The following is a 13,491-nucleotide window of genomic DNA, read 5'->3' as shown; positions in this document are numbered from 1 at the left end:
AGTCGGGACACTTGATTATTAGTAACACCCAATGAGAACAGTGACACCGCAGACAGGGCTTATTTTCTGCATTTAGCACATTGCAACCTCTTTATAGCTAAGAGTGTAAGCCCCATGGGACAGAGCTTTGGTTATTTACTGTACCGGGGTATGTTGCAATTGTATTGTTATTGGCCTCTCCGCCCATTCCACGGCACTGGGGAATATCTTGATGGTTTACAACTAAATAACAATAATATTAAAAAAACCTGTCCTGTTTCTTTGTCTCCTCCTCGCTCCTTCCTCACACGGTGTATCTGCTGTCCTCCTCACACAGTGTATCTGCTGTCCTCCTCACACAGTGTATCTGCAGCCCTCCTCACACAGTGTATCTGCAGTCCTCCTCACACAGTGTATCTGCTGTCCTCCTCACACAGTGTATCTGCTGTCCTCCTCACACAGTGTATCTGCTGTCCTCCTCACACAGTGTATCTGCAGCCCTCCTCACACAGTGTATCTGCAGTCCTCCTCACACAGTGTATCTGCTGTCCTCCTCACACAGTGTATCTGCTGTCCTCCTCACACAGTGTATCTGCAGTCCTCCTCACACAGTGTATCTGCAGTCCTCCTCACACAGTGTATCTGCAGTCCTCCTCACACAGTGTATCTGCTGTCCTCCTCATAGTGTATCTGCAGTCCTCCTCACACAGTGTATCTGCAGTCCTCCTCACACAGTGTATCTGCTGTCCTCCTCACACAGTGTATCTGCAGTCCTCCTCACACGGTGTATCTGCTGTCCTCCTCAGCAAAGTGTATCTGCTGTCCTCCTCACACATTCTATCTGCTGTCCTCCTCACACAGTGTATCTGCAGTCCTCCTCACACAGTGTATCTGCTGTCCTCCTCACGCAGTGTATCTGCATTCCTCCTCACGCAGTGTGTCTGCAGTCCTCCTCAGCACAGTGTGTCTGCAGTCCTCCTTAGCACAGTGTATCTTCAGTCCTCCTCACACAGTGTTTCTGCTGTCCTCCTCACACAGTGTACCTGCAGTCCTCCTGACACAGTGTATCTGCAGTCCTCCTCACACAGTGTATCTGCAGTCCTCCTCACACAGTCTATCTGCTGTCCTCCTCACACAGTGTATCTGCTGTCATCCTCACACAGTGTATCTACTGTGATCCTCACAGTGTTTCTGCTGTCATCCTCATACAGTGTATCTGCAGTCCTCCTCACACAGTGTATCTGCTGTCCTCCTCACACAGTGTATCTGCAGTCCTCCTCACACAGTCTATCTGCTGTCCTCCTCACACAGTGTATCTGCTGTCATCCTCACACAGTGTATCTGCTGTGATCCTCACAGTGTTTCTGCTGTCATCCTCACACAGTGTATCTGCAGTCCTCCTCACACAGTGTATCTGCAGTCCTCCTCACACAGTGTATCTGCAGTCCTCCTCACACAGTGTATCTGCAGTCCTCCTCACACAGTGTATCTGCAGTCCTCCTCACACGGTGTATCTGCTGTCCTCCTCAGCAAAGTGTATCTGCTGTCCTCCTCACACATTCTATCTGCTGTCCTCCTCACACAGTGTATCTGCAGTCCTCCTCACACAGTGTATCTTCAGTCCTCCTCACACAGTCTATCTGCTGTCCTCCTCACACAGTGTATCTGCTGTCCTCCTCACGCAGTGTATCTGCATTCCTCCTCACGCAGTGTGTCTGCATTCCTCCTCACGCAGTGTGTCTGCAGTCCTCCTCAGCACAGTGTGTCTGCAGTCCTCCTTAGCACAGTGTATCTTCAGTCCTCTTCACACAGTGTTTCTGCTGTCCTCCTCACACAGTGTACCTGCAGTCCTCCTGACACAGTGTATCTGCAGTCCTCCTCACACAGTATATCTTCAGTCCTCCTCACACAGTCTATCTGCTGTCCTCCTCACACAGTGTATCTGCTGTCATCCTCACACAGTGTATCTACTGTGATCCTCACAGTGTTTCTGCTGTCATCCTCACACAGTGTATCTGCAGTCCTCCTCACACAGTGTACCTGCAGTCCTCCTGACACAGTGTATCTGCAGTCCTCCTCACACAGTGTATCTGCAGTCCTCCTCACACGGTGTATCTGCTGTCCTCCTCACACAGTGTATCTGCAGTCCTCCTCAGCACAGTGTATCTGCAGTCCTCCTCACACGGTGTATCTGCTGTCCTCCTCAGCAAAGTGTATCTGCTGTCCTCCTCACACATTCTATCTGCTGTCCTCCTGACACAGTGTATCTGCAGTCCTCCTCACACAGTGTATCTTCAGTCCTCCTCACACAGTCTATCTGCTGTCCTCCTCACACAGTGTATCTGCTGTCCTCCTCACGCAGTGTATCTGCATTCCTCCTCACGCAGTGTATCTGCATTCCTCCTCACGCAGTGTGTCTGCATTCCTCCTCACACAGTGTGTCTGCAGTCCTCCTCAGCACAGTGTGTCTGCAGTCCTCCTTAGCACAGTGTATCTTCAGTCCTCCTCACACAGTGTTTCTGCTGTCCTCCTCACACAGTGTACCTGCAGTCCTCCTGACACAGTGTATCTGCAGTCCTCCTCACACAGTGTATCTGCAGTCCTCCTCACACAGTCTATCTGCTGTCCTCCTCACACAGTGTATCTGCTGTCATCCTCACACAGTGTGTCTACTGTGATCCTCACAGTGTTTCTGCTGTCATCCTCACACAGTGTATCTGCAGTCCTCCTCACACAGTGTATCTGCAGTCCTCCTCACACAGTGTATCTGCAGTCCTCCTCACACAGTGTATCTGCAGTCCTCCTCACACAGTGTATCTGCAGTCCTCCTCACACGGTGTATCTGCTGTCCTCCTCAGCAAAGTGTATCTGCTGTCCTCCTCACACATTCTATCTGCTGTCCTTCTCACACAGTGTATCTGCAGTCCTCCTCACACAGTGTATCTTCAGTCCTCCTCACACAGTCTATCTGCTGTCCTCCTCACACAGTGTATCTGCTGTCCTCCTCACGCAGTGTATCTGCATTCCTCCTCACGCAGTGTGACTGCATTCCTCCTCACACAGTGTGTCTGCAGTCCTCCTCAGCACAGTGTGTCTGCAGTCCTCCTTAGCACAGTGTATCTTCAGTCCTCCTCACACAGTGTTTCTGCTGTCCTCCTCACACAGTGTACCTGCAGTCCTCCTGACACAGTGTATCTGCAGTCCTCCTCACACAGTGTATCTGCAGTCCTCCTCACACAGTCTATCTGCTGTCCTCCTCACACAGTGTATCTGCTGTCATCCTCACACAGTGTATCTACTGTGATCCTCACAGTGTTTCTGCTGTCATCCTCACACAGTGTATCTGCAGTCCTCCTCACACAGTATATCTGCAGTCCTCCTCACACGGTGTATCTGCTGTCCTCCTCAGCAAAGTGTATCTGCTGTCCTCCTCACACATTCTATCTGCTGTCCTCCTCACACAGTCTATCTGCTGTCCTCCTCACACAGTGTATCTTCAGTCCTCCTCACACAGTCTATCTGCTGTCCTCCTCACACAGTGTATCTGCTGTCCTCCTCACGCAGTGTATCTGCAGTCCTCCTCACACAGTGTGTCTGCAGTCCTCCTCAGCACAATGTATCTTCAGTCCTCCTCACACAGTGTTTCTGCTGTCCTCCTCACGCAGTGTATCTGCAGTCCTACTCACACAGTGTGTCTGCAGTCCTCCTCAGCACAATGTATCTTCAGTCCTCCTCACACAGTGTTTCTGCTGTCCTCCTCACACAGTGTATCTGCAGTCCTCCTCAGCACAGTGTATCTGCTGTCCTCCTCAGCACAGTATATCTGCAGACCTCCTCACACTGTCTATCTGCTGTCCTCCTCACACAGTGTGCCTGCAGTCCTCCTCAGCACAGTGTATCTGCTGTCCTCCTCAGCACAGTATATCTGCAGTCCTCCTCACACTGTCTATCTGCAGTCCTCCTCACACATTGTGCCTGCAGTCCTCCTGACACAGTGTATCTTCAGTCCTCCTCACACAGTCTATCTTCTGTCCTCCTCACACAGTGTACCTGCAGTCCTCCTGACACAGTGTATCTGCTGTCCTCCTCACACAGTGTATCTGCTGTCCTCCTCACAAAGTGTATCTTCAGTCCTCCTGACACAGTGTATCTGCAGTCCTCCTCACACGGTGTATCTGCAGTCCTCCTCAGCACAGTGTATCTGCTGTCCTCCTCACACAGTGTATCTGCAGTCCTCCTCAGCACAGTGTATATGCAGTCCTCCTCACATGGTGTATCTGCAGTCCTCCTCAGCACAGTGTATCTGCTGTCCTCCTCAGCCCAGTGTATCTGCAATCCTCCTCACACAGTGTATCTGCAGTCCTCCTCAGCACAGTGTATCTGCAGTCCTCCTCACACAGTGTATCTGCAGTCCTTCTCAGCACAGTGTATCTGCTGTCCTCTTCATACAGTGTATCTGCTGTCCTCCTCACACAGTGTATCTGCAGTCCTCCTCAGCACAGTGTATCTGCTGTCCTCCTCACACAGTGTATCTGCAGTCCTCCTCAGCACAGTGTATCTGCAGTCCTCCTCACACAGTCTATCTGCTGTCCTCCTCACACAGTGTATCTGCTGTCATCCTTACACAGTGTATCTGCTGTGATCCTCACAGTGTTTCTGCTGTCATCCTCACACAGTGTATCTGCAGTCCTCCTCACACAGTGTATCTGCAGTCCTCCTCACACAGTGTATCTGCAGTCCTCCTCACACAGTGTATCTGCAGTCCTCCTCACACAGTGTATCTGCAGTCCTCCTCACACGGTGTATCTGCTGTCCTCCTCAGCAAAGTGTATCTGCTGTCCTCCTCACACATTCTATCTGCTGTCCTACTCACACAGTGTATCTGCAGTCCTTCTCACACAGTGTATCTTCAGTCCTCCTCACACAGTCTATCTGTTGTCCTCCTCACACAGTCTATCTGTTGTCCTCCTCACGCAGTGTATCTGCATTCCTCCTCACGCAGTGTGTCTGCAGTCCTCCTCAGCACAGTGTGTCTGCAGTCCTCCTTAGCACAGTGTATCTTCAGTCCTCTTCACACAGTGTTTCTGCTGTCCTCCTCACACAGTGTACCTGCAGTCCTCCTGACACAGTGTATCTGCAGTCCTCCTCACACAGTATATCTTCAGTCCTCCTCACACAGTCTATCTGCTGTCCTCCTCACACAGTCTATCTGCTGTCATCCTCACACAGTGTATCTGCAGTCCTCCTCACACAGTATATCTGCAGTCATCCTCACACGGTGTATCTGCTGTCCTCCTCAGCAAAATGTATCTGCTGTCCTCCTCACATATTCTATCTGCTGTACTCCTCACACAGTGTATCTGCAGTCCTCCTCACACAGTGTGTCTGCAGTCCTCCTCAGCACAATGTATCTTCAGTCCTCCTCACACAGTGTTTCTGCTGTCCTCCTCACGCAGTGTATGTGCAGTCCTCCTCACACAGTGTGTCTGCAGTCCTCCTCAGCACAATGTATCTTCAGTCCTCCTCACACAGTGTTTCTGCTGTCCTCCTCACACAGTGTATCTACAGTCCTCCTCAGCACAATGTATCTGCTGTCCTCCTCAGCACAGTATATCTGCTGTCCTCCTCACACTGTCTATCTGCTGTCCTCCTCACACAGTGTGCCTGCAGTCCTCCTGACACAGTGTATCTTCAGTCCTCCTCACACAGTCTATCTGCTGTCCTCCTCACACAGTGTACCTGCAGTCCTCCTGACACAGTGTATCTGCAGTCCTCCTCACACAGTGTATCTGCAGTCCTCCTCACACGGTGTATCTGCTTTCCTCCTCACACAGTGTATCTGCAGTCCTCCTGAGCACAGTGTATCTGCAGTCCTCCTCACACATTCTATCTGCTGTCCTCCTCACACAGTCTATCTGCTCTCCTCCTCACACGGTGTATCTGCTGTCCTCCTCACAAGGTGTATCTGCTGTCCTCCTCACACAGTGTGTCTGCAGTCCTCCTCACACATTCTATCTGCAGTCCTCCTCAGCACAGTGTATCTGCTGTCCTCCTCACACAGTGTATCTGCAGTCCTCCTCAGCACAGTGTATCTGCTGTCCTCCTCACACAGTGTATCTGCAGTCCTCCTCACACGGTGTATCTGCAGTCCTCCTCAGCACAGTGTATCTGCTGTCCTCCTCACACAGTGTATCTGCAGTCCTCCTCACACGGTGTATTTGCAGTCCTCCTCAGCACAGTGTATCTGCTGTCCTCCTCACACAGTGTATCTGCAGTCCTCCTCACACAGTGTATCTGCAGTCCTCTTCAGCACAGTGTATCTGCTGTCCTCCTCACACAGTGTATCTGCAGTCCTCCTCAGCACAGTGTATCTGCTGTCCTCCTCAGCACAGTGTATCTGCTGTCCTCCTCACAAGGTGTATCTGCTGTCCTCCTCACACAGTGTGTCTGCTGTCCTCCTCACACATTCTATCTGCAGTCCTCCTCAGCACAGTGTATCTGCTGTCCTCCTCACACAGTGTATCTGCAGTCCTCCTCAGCACAGTATATCTGCTGTCCTCCTCACACAGTGTATCTGCAGTCCTCCTCACACGGTGTATCTGCAGTCCTCCTCACACAGTGTATCTGCTGTCCTCCTCACACAGTGTATCTGCAGTCCTCCTCACACGGTGTATCTGCTGTCCTCCTCACACAGTGTATCTGCTGTCCTCCTCACACAGTGTATCTGCAGTCCTCCTCAGCACAGTGTATCTGCAGTCCTCCTCACACAGTCTATCTGCTGTCCTCCTCACACAGTGTATCTGCTGTCATCCTCACACAGTGTATCTGCTGTGATCCTCACAGTGTTTCTGCTGTCCTCCTCACACAGTGTATCTGCAGTCCTCCTTATGCAGTGTATGCAGTTCTCCTCACACAGTGTATCTGCAGTCCTCCTTATGCAGTGTATGCAGTCCTCCTCACACAGTGTATCTGCACTCCTCCTTATGCTGTGTATGCAGTCCTCCTCACACAGTGTATCTGCAGTACTCCTCACACAGTGTATCTGCAGTCCTCCTCACACGGTGTATCTGCTTTCCTCCTCAGCAAAGTGTATCTGCTGTCCTCCTCACACATTCTATCTGCTGTCCTCCTCACACAGTCTATCTGCTGTCCTCCTCACACAGTGTATCTTCAGTCCTCCTCACACAGTCTATCTGCTGTCCTCCTCACACAGTCTATCTGCTGTCCTCCTCACGCAGTGTATCTGCATTCCTCCTCACACAGTGTGTCTGCAGTCCTCCTCAGCACAGTGTATCTTCAGTCCTCCTCACACAGTCTATCTGTTGTCCTCCTCACACAGTGTATCTGCAGTCCTCCTCAGCACAGTGTATCTGCTGTCCTCCTCACACAGTGTATCTGCTGTCCTCCTCACACAGTGTATCTGCAGTCCTCCTCACACGGTGTGCTTGCAGTCCTCCTGACACAGTGTATCTGCAGTCCTCCTGACACAGTGTATCTGCTGTCCTCCTCACACAGTGTATCTGCTGTCCTCCTCACACAGTGTATCTGCAGTGCTCCTCAGCACAGTGTATCTGCTGTCCTCCTCACACAGTGTATCTGCTGTCCTCCTCACACAGTGTATCTGCAGTCCTCCTCACACGGTGTGCCTGCAGTCCTCCTGACACGGTGTATCTGCTGTCCTCCTCACACAGTGTATTTGCAGTCCTTCTCACACAGTGTATCTGCAGTCCTCCTCGGCACAGTGTATCTGCAGTCCTCCTCACACAGTGTATCTGCTGTCCTCCTCACACAGTGTATCTGCTGTCATCCTCACACAGTGTATCTGCTGTGATCCTCACAGTGTTTCTGCTGTCATCCTCACACAGTGTATCTGCAGTCCTCCTCACACAGTGTATCTGCAGTCCTCCTCACACAGTGTATCTGCAGTCCTCCTCACACAGTGTATCTGCAGTCCTCCTCACACAGTGTATCTGCTGTCCTCCTCACACAGTGTATCTGCTGTCCTCCTCACACAGTGTATCTGCAGTCCTCCTCACACAGTGTATCTGCAGTCCTCCTCACACAGTGTATCTGCAGTCCTCCTCACACAGTGTATCTGCAGTCCTCCTCACACAGTGTATCTGCTGTCCTCCTCACACGGTGTATCTGCTGTCCTCCTCAGCAAAGTGTATCTGCTGTCCTCCTCACACATTCTATCTGCTGTCCTCCTCACACAGTCTATCTGCTGTCCTCCTCACACAGTCTATCTGCTGTCCTCCTCACGCAGTGTATCTGCATTCCTCCTCACACAGTGTGTCTGCAGTCCTCCTCAGCACAGTGTATCTTCAGTCCTCCTCACACAGTGTTTCTGCTGTCCTCCTCACACTGTGTATCTGCAGTCCTCCTCAGCACAGTGTATCTGCAGTCCTCCTTGGCACAGTGTATCTGCTGTCCTCCTCACACAGTGTATCTGCAGCCCTCCTCACACAGTGTATCTGCAGTCCTCCTCACACGGTGTATCTGCAGTCCTCCTCACACAGTGTACCTGCAGTCCTCCTGACACAGTGTATCTGCAGTCCTCCTCACACAGTGTATCTGCAGTCCTCCTTGGCACAGTGTATCTACTGTCCTCCTCACACAGTGTATCTGCAGCCCTCCTCACACAGTGTATCTGCTGTCCTCCTCACAAAGTGTATCTGCAGTCCTCCTCACACAGTGTATCTGCAGTCCTCCACACACAGTGTATCTGCAGTCCTCCTCAGCACAGTGTATCTGCTGTCCTCCTCACACAGTGTATCTGCTGTCCTCCTCACACAGTGTATCTGCAGTCCTCCTCACACGGTGTGCCTGCAGTCCTCCTGACACAGTGTATCTGCTGTCCTCCTCACACAGTGTATCTGCTGTCCTCCTCACACAGTGTATCTGCAGTGCTCCTCAGCACAGTGTATCTGCTGTCCTCCTCACACAGTGTATCTGCTGTCCTCCTCACACAGTGTATCTGCAGTCCTCCTCACACGGTGTGCCTGCAGTCCTCCTGACACGGTGTATCTGCTGTCCTCCTCACACAGTGTATCTGCAGTCCTTCTCACACAGTGTATCTGCAGTCCTCCTCACACAGTGTATTTGCAGTCCTCCTCACATAGTGTATCTGCAGTCCTCCTCACACAGTGTATCTGCAGTCCTCCTCACACAGTGTATCTGCTGTCCTCCTCACACAGTGTATCTGCTGTCCTCCTCACACAGTCTATCTGCTGTCCTCCTCACACAGTCTATCTGCTGTCCTCCTCACGCAGTGTATCTGCTGTCCTCCTCACACAGTGTATCTGCAGTGCTCCTCAGCACAGTGTATCTGCAGTCCTCCTCACACAGTGTATCTGCAGTCCTCCTCACACAGTGTATCTGCTGTCCTCCTCACACAGTGTATCTGCTGTCCTCCTCACACAGTCTATCTGCTGTCCTCCTCACACAGTCTATCTGCTGTCCTCCTCACACAGTGTATCTGCTGTCCTCCTCACACAGTGTATCTGCAGTGCTCCTCAGCACAGTGTATCTGCTGTCCTCCTCACACAGTGTATCTGCTGTCCTCCTCACACAGTGTATCTGCAGTCCTCCTCACACGGTGTGCCTGCAGTCCTCCTGACACGGTGTATCTGCTGTCCTCCTCACACAGTGTATCTGCAGTCCTTCTCACACAGTGTATCTGCAGTCCTCCTCGGCACAGTGTATCTGCAGTCCTCCTCACACAGTCTATCTGCTGTCCTCCTCACACAGTGTATCTGCTGTCATCCTCACACAGTGTATCTGCTGTGATCCTCACACTGTTTCTGCTGTCATCCTCACACAGTGTATCTGCAGTCCTCCTCACACAGTGTATCTGCAGTCCTCCTCACACAGTGTATCTGCAGTCCTCCTCACACAGTGTATCTGCAGTCCTCCTCACACAGTGTATCTGCTGTCCTCCTCACACAGTGTATCTGCTGTCCTCCTCACACAGTCTATCTGCTGTCCTCCTCACGCAGTGTATCTGCATTCCTCCTCACACAGTGTGTCTGCAGTCCTCCTCAGCACAGTGTATCTTCAGTCCTCCTCACACAGTCTATCTGTTGTCCTCCTCACACAGTGTATCTGCAGTCCTCCTCAGCACAGTGTATCTGCTGTCCTCCTCACACAGTGTATCTGCTGTCCTCCTCACACAGTGTATCTGCAGTCCTCCTCACACGGTGTGCCTGCAGTCCTCCTGACACAGTGTATCTGCAGTCCTCCTGACACAGTGTATCTGCTGTCCTCCTCACACAGTGTATCTGCTGTCCTCCTCACACAGTGTATCTGCAGTGCTCCTCAGCACAGTGTATCTGCTGTCCTCCTCACACAGTGTATCTGCAGTGCTCCTCAGCACAGTGTATCTGCTGTCCTCCTCACACAGTGTATCTGCTGTCCTCCTCACACAGTGTATCTGCAGTCCTCCTCACACGGTGTGCCTGCAGTCCTCCTGACACGGTGTATCTGCTGTCCTCCTCACACAGTGTATTTGCAGTCCTTCTCACACAGTGTATCTGCAGTCCTCCTCACACAGTGTATCTGCTGTCCTCCTCACACAGTGTATCTGCTGTCATCCTCACACAGTGTATCTGCTGTGATCCTCACAGTGTTTCTGCTGTCATCCTCACACAGTGTATCTGCAGTCCTCCTCACACAGTGTATCTGCAGTCCTCCTCACACAGTGTATCTGCAGTCCTCCTCACACAGTGTATCTGCAGTCCTCCTCACACAGTGTATCTGCTGTCCTCCTCACACAGTGTATCTGCTGTCCTCCTCACACAGTGTATCTGCAGTCCTCCTCACACAGTGTATCTGCAGTCCTCCTCACACAGTGTATCTGCAGTCCTCCTCACACAGTGTATCTGCAGTCCTCCTCACACAGTGTATCTGCTGTCCTCCTCACACGGTGTATCTGCTGTCCTCCTCAGCAAAGTGTATCTGCTGTCCTCCTCACACATTCTATCTGCTGTCCTCCTCACACAGTCTATCTGCTGTCCTCCTCACACAGTCTATCTGCTGTCCTCCTCACGCAGTGTATCTGCATTCCTCCTCACACAGTGTGTCTGCAGTCCTCCTCAGCACAGTGTATCTTCAGTCCTCCTCACACAGTGTTTCTGCTGTCCTCCTCACACTGTGTATCTGCAGTCCTCCTCAGCACAGTGTATCTGCAGTCCTCCTCGGCACAGTGTATCTGCTGTCCTCCTCACACAGTGTATCTGCAGCCCTCCTCACACAGTGTATCTGCAGTCCTCCTCACACGGTGTATCTGCAGTCCTCCTCACACATTGCATCTGCAGTCCTTCTCACACAGTGTATCTGCAGTCCTCCTCACACAGTGTATCTGCAGTCCGCCTCACACAGTGTACCTGCAGTCCTCCTGACACAGTGTATCTGCAGTCCTCCTCACACAGTGTATCTGCAGTCCTCCTCGGCACAGTGTATCTACTGTCCTCCTCACACAGTGTATCTGCAGCCCTCCTCACACAGTGTATCTGCTGTCCTCCTCACAAAGTGTATCTGCAGTCCTCCTCACACTGTGTATCTGCAGTCCTCCACACACAGTGTATCTGCAGTCCTCCTCAGCACAGTGTATCTGCTGTCCTCCTCACACAGTGTATCTGCTGTCCTCCTCACACAGTGTATCTGCAGTCCTCCTCACACGGTGTGCCTGCAGTCCTCCTGACACAGTGTATCTGCTGTCCTCCTCACACAGTGTATCTGCTGTCCTCCTCACACAGTGTATCTGCAGTGCTCCTCAGCACAGTGTATCTGCTGTCCTCCTCACACAGTGTATCTGCTGTCCTCCTCACACAGTGTATCTGCAGTCCTCCTCACACGGTGTGCCTGCAGTCCTCCTGACACGGTGTATCTGCTGTCCTCCTCACACAGTGTATCTGCAGTCCTTCTCACACAGTGTATCTGCAGTCCTCCTCGGCACAGTGTATCTGCAGTCCTCCTCACACAGTGTATCTGCAGTCCTCCTCACACAGTGTATTTGCAGTCCTCCTCACATAGTGTATCTGCAGTCCTCCTCACACAGTGTATCTGCAGTCCTCCTCACACAGTGTATCTGCTGTCCTCCTCACACAGTGTATCTGCTGTCCTCCTCACACAGTCTATCTGCTGTCCTCCTCACACAGTCTATCTGCTGTCCTCCTCACGCAGTGTATCTGCTGTCCTCCTCACACATTGTATCTGCAGTGCTCCGTAGCACAGTGTATCTGCAGTCCTCCTCACACAGTGTATCTGCAGTCCTCCTCACACAGTGTATCTGCTGTCCTCCTCACACAGTGTATCTGCTGTCCTCCTCACACAGTCTATCTGCTGTCCTCCTCACACAGTCTATCTGCTGTCCTCCTCACACAGTGTATCTGCTGTCCTCCTCACACAGTGTATCTGCAGTGCTCCTCAGCACAGTGTATCTGCTGTCCTCCTCACACAGTGTATCTGCTGTCCTCCTCACACAGTGTATCTGCAGTCCTCCTCACACGGTGTGCCTGCAGTCCTCCTGACACGGTGTATCTGCTGTCCTCCTCACACAGTGTATCTGCAGTCCTTCTCACACAGTGTATCTGCAGTCCTCCTCGGCACAGTGTATCTGCAGTCCTCCTCACACAGTCTATCTGCTGTCCTCCTCACACAGTGTATCTGCTGTCATCCTCACACAGTGTATCTGCTGTGATCCTCACAGTGTTTCTGCTGTCATCCTCACACAGTGTATCTGCAGTCCTCCTCACACAGTGTATCTGCAGTCCTCCTCACACAGTGTATCTGCAGTCCTCCTCACACAGTGTATCTGCAGTCCTCCTCACACAGTGTATCTGCTGTCCTCCTCACACAGTGTATCTGCTGTCCTCCTCACACAGTCTATCTGCTGTCCTCCTCACACAGTCTATCTGCTGTCCTCCTCACGCAGTGTATCTGCATTCCTCCTCACACAGTGTGTCTGCAGTCCTCCTCAGCACAGTGTATCTTCAGTCCTCCTCACACAGTGTTTCTGCTGTCCTCCTCACACAGTGTATCTGCAGTCCTCCTCAGCACAGTGTATCTGCTGTCCTCCTCAGCACAGTATATCTGCAGTCCTCCTCACACTGTCTATCTGCTGTCCTCCTCACACAGTGTGCCTGCAGTCCTCCTGACACAGTGTATCTTCAGTCCTCCTCACACAGTCTATCTGATGTCCTCCTCACACAGTGTACCTGCAGTCCTCCTGACACAGTGTATCTGCAGCCCTCCTCACACAGTGTATCTGCAGTCCTCCTCGGCACAGTGTATCTGCTGTCCTCCTCACACAGTGTATCTGCAGCCCTCCTCACACAGTGTATCTGCAGTCCTCCTCACACGGTGTATCTGCAGTCCTCCTCACACATTGCATCTGCAGTCCTTCTCACACAGTGTATCTGCAGTCCTCCTCACACAGTGTATCTGCAGTCCTCCTCGCACAGTGTACCTGCAGTCCTCCTGACACAGTGTATCTGCAGTCCTCCTCACACA

The sequence above is a fragment of the Ascaphus truei genome, chromosome 4 (assembly GCF_040206685.1).
Source record: "Ascaphus truei isolate aAscTru1 chromosome 4, aAscTru1.hap1, whole genome shotgun sequence".
Lineage (NCBI taxonomy): Eukaryota > Metazoa > Chordata > Amphibia > Anura > Ascaphidae > Ascaphus > Ascaphus truei.
The sequence above is the reverse complement of the archived record's forward strand: the minus strand, read 5'-3'. Positions refer to the sequence as shown.